This window comes from Topomyia yanbarensis, chromosome 1 (genome assembly GCF_030247195.1).
Source record: "Topomyia yanbarensis strain Yona2022 chromosome 1, ASM3024719v1, whole genome shotgun sequence".
Lineage (NCBI taxonomy): Eukaryota > Metazoa > Arthropoda > Insecta > Diptera > Culicidae > Topomyia > Topomyia yanbarensis.
Window position 1 is genome coordinate 158,266,493 of NC_080670.1, and position 12,830 is coordinate 158,279,322.

At 40.1% G+C, this 12,830-nt stretch overlaps 1 protein-coding gene across 11 annotated transcripts in view; it reads right to left on the reverse strand.

Moving 5' to 3' along the window:
• Window positions 1-12,830, reverse strand: part of LOC131678824 (longitudinals lacking protein, isoforms A/B/D/L) — a 573,802-nt gene that overhangs the window by 420,281 nt on the left and 140,691 nt on the right. Inside the window, exons 1-2 of one of the 11 annotated variants that reach the window (XM_058959262.1) lie at window positions 4,303-4,362; window positions 4,125-4,236 (exon numbers count right to left, since the gene is read on the reverse strand). The exons of the other annotated variants lie outside the window; for them this stretch is intronic. The gene's annotated coding sequence lies outside the window, so the exon portion shown is untranslated. Of the gene's footprint in view, window positions 1-4,124; window positions 4,237-4,302; window positions 4,363-12,830 lie in introns of those variants that run through there. 11 annotated transcript variants of the gene reach the window in all.

Sequence of the window (12,830 nt, forward strand, 5' to 3'; positions counted from 1 at the left end):
CGTCGGGATGCCAGCGAATCGGATGCCAGGCTCCACCGAAATCGCCGGACCTACCTCGGCACCCTATTGGTTGGCCTATGGACGAGATTGGAAGGCAGTAGAAGAATCCGCGGTCAGCGTAATCCAAGTCCATCGCCGGGAACTAGGTGAGCGGCGTGTGACGAAGAAATGGTTTCGGATGGCCGGGGTACCAGCAAAACGAAAGTTACGAATATCGACTGGAGTTTGGTACTACACTGCTCAAGTAAGCAGCGGATGTAAACGGCGTTATAGAAGGAGTGAATGACAAAAAGCAAGAGAAATATCGGGAGCTAAATTGCTCAATGATCGAGCCATTCCATAGATTAAGTGAGACGCCGAGATAACTACGACAAGTTTCGTGGGAGGAATGGGAGAAAATAAGTAAGGAGTGTGTTTAGTGCTTAGGCACGAAAGTGAATTCCGTGGGTTCAACTAATGAAAACACTATGACCATGGTCCAGTAGATACCTATTTTATTCATGGGTTATTGAGATCATTTGATGGTAAATATAAATTGTCGAAAACTCCCATACGTTGGTCCTTGTCTGATTTGCTTCAAATTTGGAACAACTACTCCTGTTTGGACTAGGAATCGACTCAGGGGTGGGCCGATTGGGCTTTCAAAAATTCGCTATTTTTCTGGGCAGTCTACGCTGCATGTACCGTTGGAGGTTGGTCAGAGATAGTGAATTTCAACACAGCCACCGCCCAAGTAACCACGACGCTTCAAATGATGTAAAGTTAACAGTCTTAAATGAGTCGTTCGTAGAATGCGATAAAATGCTTCATTGCAGTAAATGCAACACTAATGCTTTTATAAAGTGGAAAAGGGCGATTAAGCGACTGATGTAAGAGCTGTCAAAGAAAGCATTTATTTTACATTAGTAACGCTCTTATAAAGCTTTAGTCTACTAAAACCATTACTAGATGCTGCAATAATGCTTGTTTCGTTTTGACAGCTCGATGTTATATAACACAATATAAAGCTGATATAATGTCAAAATGAAAATGGTTAAAATGGAAAAATGAACGTTTTCTCATTTTCCACTTCTTATTTATCAGATACAACATTAACACATCACCACAAAATTTCAATTCCTTCAGATTTTTTAAATTATTTTTATGGGATCCGAACCATGATCATCTGACATCAGCTTCATACGAGGTAGGCCGTTAGCACTCTTATCTGTGGAGGATAGTTGCCGACGAAATGATATTTGCAATATATGAATAACGTTTTACATTATATAACCTTTGTTAATGCAATGACTCGTCGGTATAGAAGGAGAGGTGAGTAGGTTAGTATTTATCGTGTGGCTCTCGGATCGCGACATATAAAAATCAACAAACGAAGCAGAGATCAGTTTTTAGTAGATTCCAAAACATGGTTAGTATTTACATCTTTTAACGAGAGCGCATCGTCTGCTAAAGTCTGCTAATCGTATTTTAAACAAATTGTGCAGATGAAATAATGAGCATTTAGTGGTTTCTCTATGATATGCTTCATCTGAGTTGGAAATTATAGGAATGCACACTCGTGTTGTTTAATTTCATGTATTCCTAAACGGAAATAGGATTGGTCAAAAGCTATAGGCGGTACAGTGCTCCGATCTTTTGCCCCATTCGTAGAAAATTGTCCGTTTGCCACACTACTCTCCATGTTGTTTCAGGTTGATATTTTTTGATTAGAACATTTTCTTCATAAACGTCAAATTATTTTAATGTTTCATAACTTTTAGTTCATGCATTATATGCTTTTCAAGTGTAGTACAGTAGAGCGTCAAAGCATTTGTAAATGCAATGCGATCAAACACTAAACCGTTGCTCTAAAGGTGTGTATAATGCCTGTTACATTGCTCATAAGAGGCAATGTCTTGAAACATTTGGGATGTTGTGTTATGGTAGCACTGCTGTAAGAAAGTAGTTTTAGAGCAAATGAACATTATCGATGTTAAAATAATGCTTCAATATAATGCATGTGGTTATTTGGGCGTCTAGTGTTCAATTGCCCATTGTTGCAATTCCTTTTAACTAGCTATCAACATACAGGTCAAGCTCAGAAATAAACCAGTTTAAGATAAGTACAACGACTCACATCAGTGATGCTCCGAACATCTGTATGCGAACTGTTAGTTTGAAAATTAAAATGGGTCACTTCATTTGAATCAAGTCCCAGTCTGAGGTTCAAGGAACCTGCACGTCGAGGCTTGGTTTTTACAGGTGCACCACGAACCGCTTGATACCCCCGTACTTGGGCAATGATCTCGTCTGGCGACTTATTTTCCCAAGTAGGAACCGGGATCTTGTGTGGCGGCTCTGTTCCCTGAACAATCGTCTTCATCTGACGTTGTTGACGCAAGGATACTGACTCGCGATGCTACGCTGGATGGTGCCACCTCAGCCGGAAGTAAGCAGAACATCGGGATGGCCGCGTTGAACTATGTAGAAGATCGATTTCACGGTGGCAACACGAACGAGACCATCAGGGGTGAGTAGATCCAATAGCCACGGGTGTGTCCAAGTCGAGATGAAAAGCATCCAGGGAATTCATAAACAGTACCATGATGTTAAATATTCGAACCTTTAGAAATTCCGATCCATCCTACAAAATTATTTGATACTTTTCTATCTGTCAACGCTTATTTTCAATGGGGATTTCAGTTATTCTAACCAACACATAGAAAAGTTCCAAAAGTTATTACGAATACAGTTTTATTGATGGAACGCAACACGTAAAAGTATTTAAGTCTTTGTCGTTCCATTTCTCTTTTTGCTTATTATTACCATTTCAGTAAAGTTCATATACTGTTTTTTCCTTTTTGTCGGATGTGTCCGAAAAATTTATAAACCCTATTTTTGGGTGTCCAATTAATCCAATTGACTCTGGCGCGTTCTCAAAGCGTTACGAAAAATCAACGCACTGCATCTGCGTCCCTCAATCGGCGTCGCTGACTTTTTTTTCTCTCCCGCATCTTTCTCGCTTTCGCACAACTCAACCACTAAATCCGCACACCGTACGTCTCGCTTCCGCTTTATCCGGGTGACGCAAATCACCGGTGATTCTCGTTCCGAGCAGCGGCGCAGTGCGGCGATTTTCCATAAGCGCCTGCGTAGATATACGTCTTTATTCACGGAGCTGAGCTGCTACACACTACAACGCATCTACTCTTCGGAACCGGGCCTTCCACCGTCATCTCTTCCTCCTTCTCCTCTCCATTCCAACCATTCAGATAGCCGGACGATTATTTCTTCGACGTTTTCTTATTATATATCATTATTTAATATCATTATTATTAATGCACTCCGGTTGTGTGCTTGTCTCGTTCACATTTTCCGCCGATGTGTACGCTCCCATCCCCAGCAGATGGGTGCAGATTTTTACGCGCTGAAAGTGGGTACCGAACCGACCGGCATGAATGCAGCAAAGCGCAGAAAGGGTGACGCTTCTCCCGTTTCGTTCCGTTCCGACACAGTGTGGCGATGCGTTCGTCACCGCAAAATCGGACCGGACGGGGTAGGACGGGTGTGGTGTTGTGTAAGTGAGTGCGAGTGCGTGCGTGTTGCGAATTTCGCAACCTTCTGGTTTACACACTTGGCCAACCAAGCGCAGTCCAGATTATTCTGATTGATGAGACACAGGTACCTACCCGTGGTGGTAGTGTTGCTACACTGCCTGCCCGGGTTTGGTTAAGGGAAGCCAGAAGGGGACCAAATGTGGGTTCGAAAGGTCGAGCGGTGCAGTGCGAATTTGGTTCGGCTTTGTGCGGTTCCCATAATTGTAAGGCAACGTTCGGGTTTTCTTGGCTTTTTTTTAGATTGAAATATAACTATGGCAGACCTTTAGGGAAGCTTGAGATTATAACAAATTTTTCGATTTCCTTTGCAGATTTTGGAGAAAAAATGCGTATATTGGAACATTTTATTCTCAAGCTTAGACGATTCTTCTTGAATTGATCTTTTATATGGTCAACCGTTTCATATTTGGTGTTGCTGTTACTATCTCCTATTACTATTTCCGAACAGTTCTTCAAAAATCCGCATATTACCGTTTTCTGGGCTTCAACTGTCAATTGTCACCTGTCGTGCGAATGCAGAATGCTTACGCAATTCGATTGGTAGATAAAACAATTATGATTGCAATCAAACTCTACTCCAATGTAATTTAGATAGGTACAACTAGCTATTGCGCAAATCCTATAGCATCGCGGAGGTATCCTAGAAAATGAGCCGTACAAAAATTAGATGCAAATCAACTAATAAAAATAAAAATAAAACCCTTACCAAAAATTTTCGTTTTTCCTCAACTGCACGTATGCAAAGATCAACCCATCCCATATTTCGCGGACTGCGCGACGGTAATCAAACAGAGACGCGGAGAAACCGACGCACGGCTCAGGCATAGGTGGTAGTTTTTTTTAAACCCCGGACTGCGCAACGAACACTTAGCGCTGCTGCGTTCTACGCTTTTGTGGCAGTCCCCGTGCGCCTGTTTTCGCACATTTATGCAGAATAAGTTTGAATTCCCCTCAGGCGTGTCGTGCAGTCGAAAGTGCAACCACAATCACATACCGCATGGTTGTTAGCTGTTCGAGGTGACCATGAAACCTCGATGAGATAATTTGCGGTCTTAGTCCGGAAATATCTGAACCTATACCTTTTCGAAACCTGCAGTAAGAGATAACAAACATCAAAACACGAATTCATCTAATCAGTTGGTAACCCTAGAGAAGAACGCCGACCAGAAGCGCAACATTTAATTGTCAATGTCAGTGTCAAGTACGAAACTCATCGAGAGCGTGCAAGCAAGCAAACACACCCACAGGAATTTGCCGACCACCGAGCGGAGCTGAGCGGGTCATGGTGGTCGTTAGTAGTAGAGTCGCCTATATATGCATCATGCATGTCATGCACCATACAGACAGCAACGAACCGAGGCAGTGGAAATGCAGCGCGCAGAGTAAATACCACGGTTGCGTTGCAACAGGAATCTACTACTAAGCCTGGTTGGTGTACGACTAAGCACTGCCTACTTGGTGATCGCACCCTCACATCAGTCCGTCAGTCGGTCGGTCGGTTGGTCGGTTTAGTACTGTGCATGTGACCGAGTGCTGCGCCGATCATCGTTGAGTCGACATGTTTTACTTTTATGCCTAGTGACGACGACGGCAACGTTTGACACATTTGGTCTGTTCTGCATAGCTACTCTACCTATTCTGTTATTCTGCGATTGCAGTTGGCAGTTCCACATCAGTCACGTATACCTATAGCTGTTTATATGCATACATACACAGATGTAATGGGGTAGCGGATGCATGTGCGCAGCAGCCGAAGGTTGAAGCGACTTCCGATGCGACCTGCGTGATATATGTGTTGATGTGATCTGTTTCGGTATTTTCCTACTCTAATGTCAATTTGAAGAGAGATATGTAATTCGAAAATCGCATGTCATTACGCACTATTAGAAGCAGATGCGGTTTCATGATGTAATCAATTTGCAGCACATATTCTCAACAAGCCTGTTATTTCTCTTTACGTATATTAAATTCCAATTTTTCACTACCGAACAGGTGTTAGCAGCAAAAATAAAGAGGCATTGTAACTTGAAGAATTAAGACACGTGGAGAGAGTAGATGATCACAGTTGCCACAACGTGTCGCAGGGATGCGTTTCACGTGATTGGCTGAAGCTATTAGCATCAATTCACACGGGAACAGGCTGGATTTATTTTTCTAGAATCTTTTGCCGCATCAAATTTGTACGGATGGTGAAGATGAAGAGAACTTCGAAAATGTCATGTAATTACAATCGAAATGAGAAGATTGGGACGCAATTCCGAAAGTAATCGTGTTGAATGTATAAAGGAGATGTGTTGATTTCGATTGATTGATTATTTTTTTCCTCGCTTTACGCACTGATATCTGATTACCTCTCTCCACCATAACAAAAAAGAACAAGAGACTTTCACATACTGAAGATTTGAAATCGTAACGTTAATCCCAAATTATTAACTTATAGATTCAACCAGTCGCAACATTTTAGTCGCTCTATTGGTCATTGTTCACTGTATTGTCGTATCGTTATTAACAGTTATGTGTCCAACATAAAAAACACCTTTAACAGGCCAACGAGGGTACCCGGATACCCACAAATTGAAATGCTTATAACTATGGCTTCCTTTAACCGATTTGGATACTTTTAGATGTTTTGGATTCAGGAACTCTTCCACTTTTTGATTCTGTACAATAGAACCGGAATCATGGATCTGGTTTTTGGTAATCCGGATTTTCCGGAATAATGTTCCAGTACTAGGATATGATTTGTAAATTTCAATAATGTCCTAGCAATATGAGTATCAAAACTCTTCAAATTGTCTCGGAAGTCTGTTTTTTATTGTTACGGGACCCTATGGCAATTTGAAAAATGGAATTGGAATGGAATGGCCACTCACGGCCCCACGGAAACCTGCTCCGAAATGTCCGTTCCGAGGTCAAGTCACCAAATGGTTCCAAAACCACGAGATACAGCCTACTGATGCAATTCCAAGAATGTTGATACCCATATTGCTAGTATTCCATTGAAGTTCAAATAGTACCCCAGCACTGGAACCTGCTTCCAGAAACCCGGATTCCCGGGAACCGAATGAAGTAACCCGATTCATTTTTATCAAGTCCAAAAGTGGATTAGTTCCTGAATCCAAAAGTATCGAAATCGATTGGATATTACCTTAGTTATGGACATTTTAGTTTTGTGGGTACCCGGGCACCCACGTCGGCCTGTTACGTAGTAAAAAAATTCAGGAGCCCCTCCTCACTCCCACCCTTACTATATCAACAATAATATTAGCCCAAAAGCTTGACTTAGTGAAGTTCTAAGATGTCACAAAGTTTCAATTTCCAGCTAAAGATAAAACATAGGAATTTAATTAATTGAAACTTAAAAAGGTACCCGGGTACCGCGTCGGACACACAACGGTTAAACTTACATGGGCATTCATTGACAGCCATAGAAAGAGACTAAAATACCGCTTCTGATTGCAGCATTGAGTTCACTGTGTGACTTTGACCTAAGAGTGAAAATTGCAAGCTAATATTGATCGATACTTATTTGACTATACGTGATTTAGCAGCAATTGGCAACCACTTAAAAGTAAGGACAAAATCAAGACCGTTAGTCGTACTGGTATTGTGTACGTTTCTTAATGTCAGTAAATACACGAGCCTACGAAACTCAGTAAAAGTTTTACACTTTTTTGCCCTACCACTACAAATGGAAAATGACAAACACAATATAATCACAACACAAAATAAAACAAGAAACAGCTTGGATTTTTCACTCCAGAAGGAACAATGAACTCCACTGATAAAGCCTATCCCAAGCAACCAAAAGTTCGTATAAGGGAGCTGCATAAGCTTCTCGTTACAAGTAATTTTGCAATACGTTTATGCTCTAATAGCGGTTAAGCAGCTTTCAAGTTCCAATAAAGCTTGAGCAGCTTGAAAGTTCGCGTAGAACTTTATGTGAACTTTAAATTGTGCTTTTTAAGTATTATCCGAACTTATGGTTGCTTGTGATAGCTCTTTACCACACCGGGTTAGGAACAATAGCATATCTTTGAATTTTGGCTTGTATGGAGCACCAAAAATCCGGATACGCAATGGCATTAGTGCAAGGCCGTTATATATCAACTGATATGAAGTTCCGCAATAAAATTCACAAAGATCACACAAATAAGAATCAGCACGCTGAATAGTATCCATGTGATAATAGAGTTTGCCATGTCCAGTCAGGGCCCTGACTGAAATACTGCAATTGTTCTCGTAAAAATGCAACAAATTCTTTGACATTTTCGGACTCGTGTCCGGCAGAAAAGTCTTTGTTTGAACGCAAGTTTGCAAGCTACGCCAATGGTTTGCATATATGCATTCAGGCAAAGAGCGAAGCGCCGAATGTACGCCATTCAGAGCCGCGAAGATTTCTGTTCGAAATACGGGACAGTATCTACCAAGTGTATGAGATTGACTTAGTCTCATTTCACGACAATGGATACCAGCACCGCCTCGAGCCTCCAACAAAGAACCGTCAGTGTAACAAACTACGAATTCCTCAAATTGTCGCTCCAAACATCCATTCGTTTTTTGTGTGTTTCTAATTCATCTCGTCAGTAACTAGCACCATCAGGGTGTCTAGTTAGATGACGTTCTTGGTTTTAGGCTTTAGTTCACATATGTCGTGTGAACTGTTTGGAATTTATTTTGTGTTTAACTAGTGCTAATTTGGGTACTAGTTTAGATACTAGTTACAGATGGTGCTAGTTACTGACGAGATGAATTCGAAACACATAAAAACATGGTAGAACTTGATGAAAGTGACCTCCGTAAGCCTTTATCTTCACCTTCAGCAAATCTTTCACATCACGGATGCTAGGTCTCTTACGGAAAGACCGGAAGTCAAGAGCCACCGTATTTGGCCCAAACACTACTTTTTGCTTCTGCGACTCACTCATCTCGACAGATTAGCACGGCAAGAATTAAAGTAACAGTTTTTTTTATTCTTCAGACCAGATACACACTTCGAAAGTTACTTTTTCTCACCGGCACAGGCAGAAGCAGAAAGTGACTAGTTTTAAATACATTTGATTAATCAGTAGGGGAGCTCGGGGCTAGTTGGCGGTTGGGGTAAGTTGGCGGAAGCCCTATTTCTCCGTTTCTATTAGACATGAAGCGTTGCCTCTCGTTGTGTACCTCAAGTAATGTGAAACACATTATTCGATGTGTTTTTGTTGCAAAACATTTTGTTTTGTTGAAATTTTGGGCGATATTGTGTTTTCGAGCATACCAAGTAAATTTTCTAAATTTTAAATACTTTGCGGTATTTAGGGTGATTTTCAATCTATTTCCCAAATGATTATATTTTTCTATAGTGCGTGAAAAGAGCTTTCAGTATCCGTATAGATATTACATCTATCCACAAACAAAAGTTATTTTTTAACTAGTTTTCAATAAAATATGCGGCTGGGGTAAGTTGGCGGTGTTCCGCGCGGGGCAAGTTGGCGGTACTATTTACAGTGCAAAAAAGTCATCAAAAAATTTTATTTCTGGAATTCACTCCAAAGTAAGAAAATCTTTTTCTTGTGTATCTCGCCAATGTAGGAGGCATCTGAGCGACCGAAAATAAAAGTCGCTGGGACAGAACATGCTTCGTAAAACCCGTTTCAAATATATTAGAATATAAAAACCGGATATAAACTTCAAGCATAAAAATCGGACTGGGACATTTCTTTGTAAGAGTCGGATAAAGTCGGACCTTCAGTAAAAGAAACCAGAAAGAAATATATCCGATTCTTACAAAGTTCCTTTTTTTAGCCGACTTTTAATCTTGAACATCTAAGATATACGGATGCTCCTACGAGCGATTTATTTATTTTAAAACGAGTTTTATACTGGAGGTTCATCTTTGCCGAGTTTTATGGGTGAAAACTTTTTAAGCGATTCTTATGCTGAAGAATTTCTGTCCGATTTTTATGCTTGAAGTTTATTTCCGATTTTTATATTTTAATATGTTTGAAACGGGTTTTGCGAAGCATGTTCTATCCTTGCGACTTTTATGTTCGGTCGCTCATTTATTCCGGCAAATTTCATGAAGAATTTCGAAAATTTGCTTTTGAATAGGTAGTAAGCGTCAAAGCCAAAATGGCGAAGTATTGAAACTGAAATATAATAGCAAATGTCGGTTAATATAAAGTTTTCTCGAAAAGACATTCAGCACGTTCCAAAAGGACCCTTGAGGTAATTGAATCGCCATTTGATTGCTTAGTTTTTGGCATATCCTCATATACCGCCCACTTACCCGGGGCCGGCGTAAGTTGGCGGGTTTTCCGCGTCACATATTTTTGTCTCCAAAATCGAGACGATGCATCAAACATTTAAAAAAAAATCAGAGATGTTGCCAACAGTCTGCTCTTTCATGCCGCGTGTTGTATTTTGCAAGATCAACCTACATAAAAGTGGTAAAAATTGAAAACTGAAAACACCGCCAACTAGCCCCGGTCTCCCCTACTATGTGTTTTTCTTTACTACTAGCTTTATTATTGTATATTTCCAAATATTTCGTAGTAAAACTTTTTTGCTAGTGATTTAGGTAGGAAAAAATTATAAAAATCAATTTTGGCACTTCTCATGCCAATTAAATAAATTTTGGACCATAAGATTCTTTGGAGCATATGTCGAAAATATTATTACATTTGCAGAAGTATTTTGTGTTGAGTCTACTTGATACTTCTGCTCAAGTCAGACGCACAATCGAACCAAGTGAACAACAACTAGCAATCTCTCAATCCAGGATGGTCTTGAGAACAAAGGACACATTTAATTTATTTTTGTAATCATGAGTAAAGTTGAAGAAAAAATTCTTCTCCGATCCAACACAGCGGTCATTGACTTTAAATTCTGTTCAATACGATTGAGTTTTCGTAAATTGGAATACCTACTGAAGGTGAAGATCCAACATAGGCTTAAGGAGGTTATGTATCATCAGTATCATCATATTCGCAATGTAGTGCTCATATCATTAAACACGTTAGCCCAAGCCGAACGTTTCGTTTTGCAGAACAACTTGAAGCACGTGGCTGAAAGTGATAAATATAAGATTTAATGGTCACCGCAACATATTTATTTCGTAAACTTGTTGATTTTTCTCGGTGAATTCAATTCACCAAGAAAAATCAACAAGTCCGCGAAATGAAAGTGATAAAGTTGGAATTAGGATTCCCGTGTATATAGAAAAAGACTATGTAGATGTAAAGCTACATGACCTATCACCACGTACTCCTCTTGATCTAATTGTAAAATACATGTCGCAATACGAAGAAATAGAATCCGTAACACTTGGTACGTGGATAAATTTCTTTCCGGGTACACCCAACGGTGTTCTTGTGGTGAGGATGCGCATCGAAAGACTATCCCCTCCCACTTGACTATAAAACTAAAAACAAATGAAGTTACTATTGATCAAACTACTTTATGCACCCATGAGGGGCAAACTCCTGCGTGCAAGAGAATGCATCTGTACCGATTGCCAACGCATCCACGGCAAACCAACCCAAAAAAAAGTTTTCAATACCAATACCTGAACCACAAACGGTTGCCAAATTTGTGGCAGCTGCTCAGTCCACATTGACAACTGCAAAAGGAGTATCGAGCACCCCAAAAACCACTGTAAGCAACATCGGTGAAAAAGATAATAACAATGACGACGGATTTACATTGGTGACTGGTAAGTGCAAGAAGCAGGATAGAACATTTGATCGCGAGAACCAAGGCATATTTAACGAGGATGACCTTGATGTGAAGGACAGGAGAGAATTAAATGGTCCCAATGACGCAGTAGGTGAGCCACGAAAGAAGGTTTCCGCTCGCAATAAAAAGTTCCGCGCGAGATCCATCGGATAATCAATAATATTTGTTTTAATTTTTATTTTTGCATATAGTAAACACATGAAAGATCCACGGCTCCGTTAAGCTATCGCCATGAGCCCTGTCAAATAAACGGAATTAAAAAAAAGCATTTTGTGTTCTTAATTTTAAATCTAGCTTATCGAGATCAAAACCAAAGGAGTCAATAATAAATAGGATACTTTACTGAAGATACCAAATTTACCTAATACGTAATCAGATTTTCCTCGTCGAAAGCCAATAATTCCTGATCCGAACTCGAACAAATAACGGCTTATTCATAGGCTTTGTATCAACAGACCATGGCAATTGATTGACCAAATGGAAGTAACATATGGGATGAATAGTACCAGAATGGTTAGATCTCACTATTAAATAAGTATTGCAGTATTTTGACTTCCCAACTACGTTTATGTAATTCAAGAGATTATCTGAAAAGTTATTTCGAAGGTTTCAAGAGTCCTCAATTAGCCTACTCTTTACTGTGATATTTGAGGTTGAAATGTGGCTGATACTTGTACGTTAGCAGTGTTGACAGAAACAATAAATTTCCGCGTTAAGTTTAACCCTTTAACTTAAAATCGTAATATATTTTTAATGAAAGAAATCCCAGCAAGTTACTGGTTCCGGAAATTCTGCATTATATACTTTCCTACGTCACCCAGGAAAACAAAACACAATGCGCTACCATTAAGCAGAGAACTCTTCGCACATTTAAAGGACTATTTATTACGTAAGTACCGGTTCTGTAATCAGACGACACATTACAGAAAACCATGTTCAGACACCGCTAAGAAAAACTCGTTCAGTCCATAATGACCGCAAAAGCTGCATCCAGCACCTCAAAAACAACAACATGAATCAGAAACCAGGCATCTTACGTGAAACTCTACGGGTTCACACTCGTCACCTGTAAGGGCAGGAAGCAATTAAGACCATCTGATCGCAAGCAGATAACGATGACGATATAGACGTATACGACAGAGGTGCAACGGGTAATTATTTATTTAATTATTGCGAAATTTTGGATTGATTGGTAAATCGGCTATAGTTATCGCAATGAAACAAAGTTTTACAGTAGGTCAGTATATATTTATGTAAGCTAATATAAATCGGTTGAACTCTAGATTAAGTAAAATGATCGACATTTGTGATTGACGCCCTGCATCAGTACCTGTACATCTTCGGTACGTTTTTCTGAGTTTTTTTTCTTTTGGTCTTCCGAAGTTCGCGTTTAATTATGGCCAATAGGTTTCGATCGAATGGAGTTCGGGACAGTTTGGAGGGTTCATGGCGCAAAACCCACCGAATTATCCGCATACCACTCCTGTACGATTTTGGAAATAATAACTTGACGCC